Here is a 6,914-nt window from a genome sequence, read left to right on the forward strand (position 1 = left end):
AACTCACTTATCCCGGAGATTCAGGAAATTAGTAATAATCCACCAGGGAAAAATAACCTAGATGAAAAATGGGCAAATCTGTATCTGCTCGCTACTGTAGCAGAAATGCAAATCTTTAAACTCTAAATCAAGAAATAAGTACTTCCCAGTAAATAAATCAATAAATCTGAGTATGTTCTGTTTGTTGCACAAATTAGTGTGCAATAAAAAAATGTTTATTTGTTAAACTTTGTTCCAAAGTTTTAACTTAGCATTTTTGTGCATTTTGCATATATGCTACACAGCATGAGTGAGCTATCCGAGGCGTTTCAGAACCTCAACCTCTATCCTGTGCCAATTGAAGTCTCCCACAACTTCACTGGTTACATTGCCGACATAGAGGAACCTCTGGAATTCCAAGCTCCACCGCTGGAAAAAGCAAAACCTAAAAAGAGGAGAAGATATGTAGGGTGGAGAAAAGTGCGTAGAAGGAAACCCGCAACTAGGAGACTCCCTAAAATAGAAAATCTTGTAAGTGAGAGCAAGGGAAAGGAAATAGAAACCGGAGAAAGTTCCAAACCAGTAGGGACATAAATAGGGATAGACCTAAAGCAAAAGGGAATAGAGATCGGAGAAAGCTCTAAACAGCCTGAGGAGATCACATTCCAGGACGAAATAGACCGTCTACTGGCCAATTGTGATGTCATAAAGCCTGTCAACAATAATATCTTCTCTTACCCTGCCACAGCCCAATTCCCAATAAACCTAGAACCCGTGATTCCAGACCCACTAGTCCACACACGACCATTAGGCCAAATGGAAGAATGGTGGACCAATGACTGGCAATTCCAGAATATGGTCAATAGTCCCTATAGTTTTCTCCCACAGTTTGATCCAGAACCTGTCCCCAATCCGCCAATGAGCTACGAAAACCGGGCCGAGCTTCATCAGTTTGGTGAAGAACTGATAGGCACTGGGAATAGGATCAAGGAAATTGGGGAGCAGATTTCCTGGAAGTATGACGAAAGGGAACGTCACTACTGAACTGTCAGTTGATCCAAGAATAGTGGAGAGGGTTGGAAAAGTTTGTTTGTATTATAACTAAGACAGTAAAACTAACTCTGTAAAATGGGCAATAAAACAATGTAAGATAAAAGGTGTGTATTGAAGCAGATATAATATATAAAACAAAACAGAAGTCGAGGCATCGACAATTTTGGTTATATGTATGTTGTAATAATCTATGTGTTTATCTGTGCTGATTTTATTCCCAATAATTAGATACTAATAATTCCTATCAATATAAATTAGCAGATGGAAAACGCTAGTAATGAACCAGTTAATGAAGAGAATCAATCTGAGCAAAATCAGGAAAACCAATACATGACTAGACAAGATATTGAAAATATCATCACTCAAGGGATAGCCAATGTTATTCCAGAAATCATGGCTGCTGCTAGGAAACCTGTTGAATCACAACAAATCGTTCCTAGTAAACGTACTTAGGAAGATAATTTTAGCCATAGTGTAAATGGAGGCGGAAATCATGATAATCATGATAACAATCCGCAACAGGCTCCACTCCCTAAGAAAATGAAAGCTGCAACACCTGGTTGCACTTACAAGGAATTTCTTGCCTGTAAACCAGCAGAATTTGCAGGTAATGAAGGGGCAACTGCAACACTGCGATGGTTAGAGAAAACCGAAGCAGTAATTGCAATAAGTAAATGTGCTGAAGAAGATCAAGTAATGTATGCGTCAAATCTGTTCAAAGAAGGGGCGCTAGAATGGTGGAACACAGTGCTACAAGCAAAAGGAAGAAGGGTGGCCTATGCAATGAATTGGGAAGAATTTAAGAGTCTTGTTGAAAGAAAATTCTGCCCCGAATACGAAAAGGAACAAATGACAAACAAGTTCCTGAGTCATCGTATGATAGGCGTAGATTGTCGAGGATATACTTCGACATTCTTCGAATATGCGAGAGTGGTACCTAACCTGGCTTCGCCAGAACCGGTACTCTTTTCCTGTTATATTTGGGGATTAATCGGAGAAATCCGTAACATCATTAAAGCTGCATGACCACGCACTATTGACGATGCTGTAGAGTTAGCCAACACCTTAACCGATGAACTGGTGCGCACAAGAGAAGAAGATCGAAAGAAGGAATTGGCTCAGAAGATTACCCAGGGATTTCATACGGGTAATAATAACCGCTTTAAAAGAAGAGGAACAGGGCAATCCTCAACCCCGCCATTCTGCAGAAATTGCAAGAGAAAGCATTTTGGAAGATGCAATATAACCTGCAATTTTTGCAAATCAGTAGGACATAGTGAAGATAACTGCAAAAAGAAAGCCATAGTCTGCTATAACTGTGGAGAAACCAGACATTACAAAACAGAATGCCCTAAATTGGTTAAAGCCGCAGATAATAAAGGCAAGCAAGCTGAAGGGGCAACTAAGAAGAATGTTCGCGCATTCCAACTGACCACTCAAGAAGCCGAACTCATTCCAGATGTGATAGCGGGTACATTCTTAGTACATAACCCGTCTATGGAAAAGTATTATTTGACTCTGGTGCAAACCAAAGTTTCATTAATACTTCATTCTACCAAGCTCTTAACTTACCTTTAACTACCCTTAGGCAGATTTTTACAGTCGAAACGGCAGATGGAAATTCTGTCAACATAGACAAAGTATTGCAAGAAGGAAAGAAAGAACTGTTAGGCCATAAGTTTTCTGCAAACCTGTTACCTATGAATTTAGCCGGATTCGATGTAGATTAGGAATGGATTGGTTAGTCACCAACCATGCTCGAATCCTGTGTGATAAGAATTCCATAGAAATCCGTACCCCCATAGGAGAAGTAATCTTAATTACAGGAGATAGACCTCGGAAGCCATTAAAATTCATTTCAGTAATGAAATTGGCTAGTTATTCAAGGAAACAAGAAATGGTGTATATGATTTCTGTAATCATTAACACTAAAAGCAAGGAACTCCAGGACATTCCTATAGTTTCAGAATACCCAGATGTCTTTCCAGAAGAATTACCTGGGTTACCACCGGATAGGGAAGTAGAGTTTAGAATTCATCAAATTCTAGGTACTACACCAATAGCTAAGGCACCTTATCGATTAGCACCTACTGAAATGCTAGAATTGAAAAAGCAGTTAGATGAATTACTAAGCAAAGGATTTATACAACCTAGTTCATCCCCTTGGGGTGCACCAGTGTTATTTGTGAAAAAGAAAGACGGATCGATGAGAATGTGTATCGATTATAGGGAATTGAATAAGGTTACAATCAAGAATCGATACCCACTACCTAGGATTGATGATCTTTTTGATCAATTACAAGGAGCTAGGTATTCCTCTAAAATAGATTTAAGATCCGGATACCACCAGTTGAAAGTACAAGAGGAAGACATACCTAAAACTGCTTTCAGAACTAGGTATGGTCATTATGAGTTTACAGTCATGCCCTTCGGATTAACAAATGCTCCAGCCGCATTTATGGACATGATGAATAGAATCTGTAAACCATACCTGGATAAATTTGTAATCGTGTTCATTGACGATATACTCATTTATTCCAAAAGTCAGGAAGAACATTGTAAGCACCTGCATGCACTCTTAACCTTGTTAAGAAAAGAAAAGCTTTATGGCAAATTCTCGAAGTGTGAATTCTGGCTGCAGGAAGTACAATTTTTAGGTCATATGGTGAATCACGAAGGAATTCACGTAGATCCAGCTAAAATAGAAGCAATTACTAACTGGAAGGTTCCACGAACGGCTATCGAAGTTAGAAGTTTTCTAGGATTAGCTGGATACTATAGACGATTTATTAAAGACTTCTCTAAGATAGCTGTACCTTTAACTAAGCTAACCTGTAAGGCAGTTAAGTTTGAATGGGGACCTAGACAAGAGGAAGCTTTTAGGATTCTAAAGCATAAATTGACAAACGCTCCAATCTTAGCTTTACCCGAAGGAACCAAAGATTTTGAAGTATACTGTGATGCTTCAAAATTAGGATATGGATGTGTGTTGATGCAACGCAAAAAGGTAATTGCGTATGCCTCTAGACATTTGAAAAAGAACGAGGAAAATTATACAACTCATGACCTAGAGTTAGGAGCCATAATTTTTGCCCTTAAGATTTGGAGACATTATCTGTACGGAAGTATGTTTACTATCTATACAGATTATAAAAGTTTAAGGTATATATTTGGGCAAAAAGAGCTAAACATGAGGCAAAGAAGGTGGATGGAAATCCTAAGTGATTACGACTGTGATATTCAATATCACGAAGGAAGGGCAAACGTAGTCGCGGATGCCTTAAGTCGTAAGTACCATAAAAAGCAAAAACGAGTCCGTGCTCTTAGGTTAAATCTACAATTAGATTTAATGGAACAATTGAAGAAAGTTCAGGGAACGACAATCAAGGACGATACCGAAGGAATGAAAGGTTACCTAAAGGAACTAGAACAAGGAAGGATGGAATTTGGAGATTCCACAAGAAACGAATTTGGGTACCTAAGCAGGGAGAATTAAGAAATAAAATTCTAGAAGAAGCTCATAAATCTAGGTATACTGTACATCCAGGAAACAATAAGATGTACCAAGATTTAAGAAATAATTTCTGGTGGATAGGAATGAAAAAGGACATAGCTGAATATGTAACCAAGTGTCTTACTTGTTCGCAAGTTAAGGCCGAACACCAGAAACCTTCAAGACTACTACAATAGTTAGAAATGCCTGTATGGAAATGGGAACTCATAACAATGGACTTTGTTACTAAGTTACCCAAACCCAGAAAAGGTAATGATGCTATTTGGGTAATTGTGGATCGATTAACCAAATCAGCTCATTTTCTACCAATGAAGGAAACCTTTAGCATAGAAAGGTTAGCCAAGTTGTATGTAGATGAAGTAGTATCCTTACATGGAGTCCCACTCTCCATTGTATCGGACAGAGATAGTCGTTTCACTTCCCGTTTCTGGACAAGTTTCCAGGAGGCAATGGGAACTCGACTCAATTTAAGTACTGCATATCATCCTCAAAATGACGGACAAAGTGAAAGGACGATACAAACAATGGAAGACATGCTCCGAGCATGTGTAATTGATTTTGGTGGTAATTGGGATAGCCATTTACCATTAGTTGAATTCTCCTATAACAATAGTTATCATTCGAGCATCGAAGCTGCTCCATTCGAAGCACTGTATGGACGCAAGTGCAGAACTCCCGTTTGTTGGGCAGAAATAGGAGAAAGTCAATTATCAGGACCAAAGATTGTGCAAGAAACCACTGACAAGATATCGCAAATCAAGGAAAGACTGAAGACTGCTAGAGATCGTCAGAAGAGTTATGCAGACAATCGCCGCAAGCCACTAGAATTTCAGGTAGGAGACAAAGTACTTTTGAAAGTTTCTCCTTGGAAAGGAGTGGTACGATTTGGTAAGAAAGGAAAACTAAGTCCAAGATATGTTGGACCATTCCCAGTGATCCAACGAATAGGACCAGTAGCTTATCGTTTACAACTACCAGAAGAATTAGCTGGAATACATGATGTGCTTCATGTATCCAATCTCAAGAAACGTCTATCAGACGAATCCCTGGTAGTACCTCTTCAAGATATAGAGGTAAATGAAAAGCTGAAATTCGTAGAGAAACCCCTACAAATAGAAGACCGGAAGATTAAGTTTCTCAAACACAAACGACTAGTGCTAGTGAAAGTCAAATGGGAATCCAGGAGAGGACCAGAATACACTTGGGAACTGGAATCAGAAATGAAGCGAAAGTACCCTCATCTATTTCAGTAAATCTCGAGGACGAGATTTTTCTCAAGGTGGGGAGGATGTAACAACTCTCACTAAAATCCATAATTAGGATAATAATTATCTATTAAGGAAACCCTAATTGAGACACCCAAGTAATTCTACATTAACCCTAAAATTTTCAGAACAATCAGAATCAGGATCCGGGCCCCTAAAACTCAAGGGGGGCAAACCCTAGTTGGATGTTTATCTAAATAAAACATTGGTACAATCTGATTTGTTAAATTAGTTGATTCAGCAAGCCTAGTCCCGAGCCTAGGCAGCCTATAATTAGACTGCTTAACTTACGGACCGTAAGGGAAATGGCATACGGTCCGTAAGCGAGTCCCAAAAATCAGTATAAATAGCCAACCTTGGCACTTGAAATCTGTTGTTAAAACGACGCACAAAGCTTTTGTGTACGTCGAGTTATACATAAAACACTCCACAACACACACATGATCACGAAGTGCTGCCGCAATCAGGGTAATAAGTCGATCGCTATTACGATTCAACGTCCGATCGATTATAACTATCCAACGATTGTCCGAGTGCTGCTCAAATTGAGCCTGTACTTTGATTATTCGTCGTGATTTCGTCTTGAATATTTGAGTGTTGTTCGAATTCGGACTATGCTCTGTTATTCGTCGTGAATCCGATTGATTTATTAAGTATTGCACTTGTTAATCGTTGTGAGGGTCTAATCTCGTGAATTGACGTAACTGCTGTATTAGTTACTAACCCGTTTGTGTGTGCATTATGTTAAACTAGGTTTAATCAAGGCTAATCAGTAGGCTTATATCTTGCTCGTTAAATCTGCAATGTGAGTCATTCTCTTTTTATCAACTGTTTTACAAAACTCCAAGTTATTTTCAAAGTTATAATTACAGGGATTAAGTCTTTGTAATCACCAAGTTACAGCCGGTATGTGGGGTTTTGTATACATTACTTGATAATCATCACCATTGGGGCAGCCAATGGGTGATATGACCATAATCACAGACACCACTGGACAGGTGGGCCAGTGGGTCGAGTGATAAAGTACCGTGGGTAGTTGGTTTGATATCAGAAACATTGTAATCGCTCTTAATACTGTGAATTATAACTAATGGGTCGTTTTA

Source organism: Helianthus annuus, chromosome 10, assembly GCF_002127325.2.
Source record: "Helianthus annuus cultivar XRQ/B chromosome 10, HanXRQr2.0-SUNRISE, whole genome shotgun sequence".
Taxonomy (NCBI): Eukaryota; Viridiplantae; Streptophyta; class Magnoliopsida; order Asterales; family Asteraceae; genus Helianthus; species Helianthus annuus.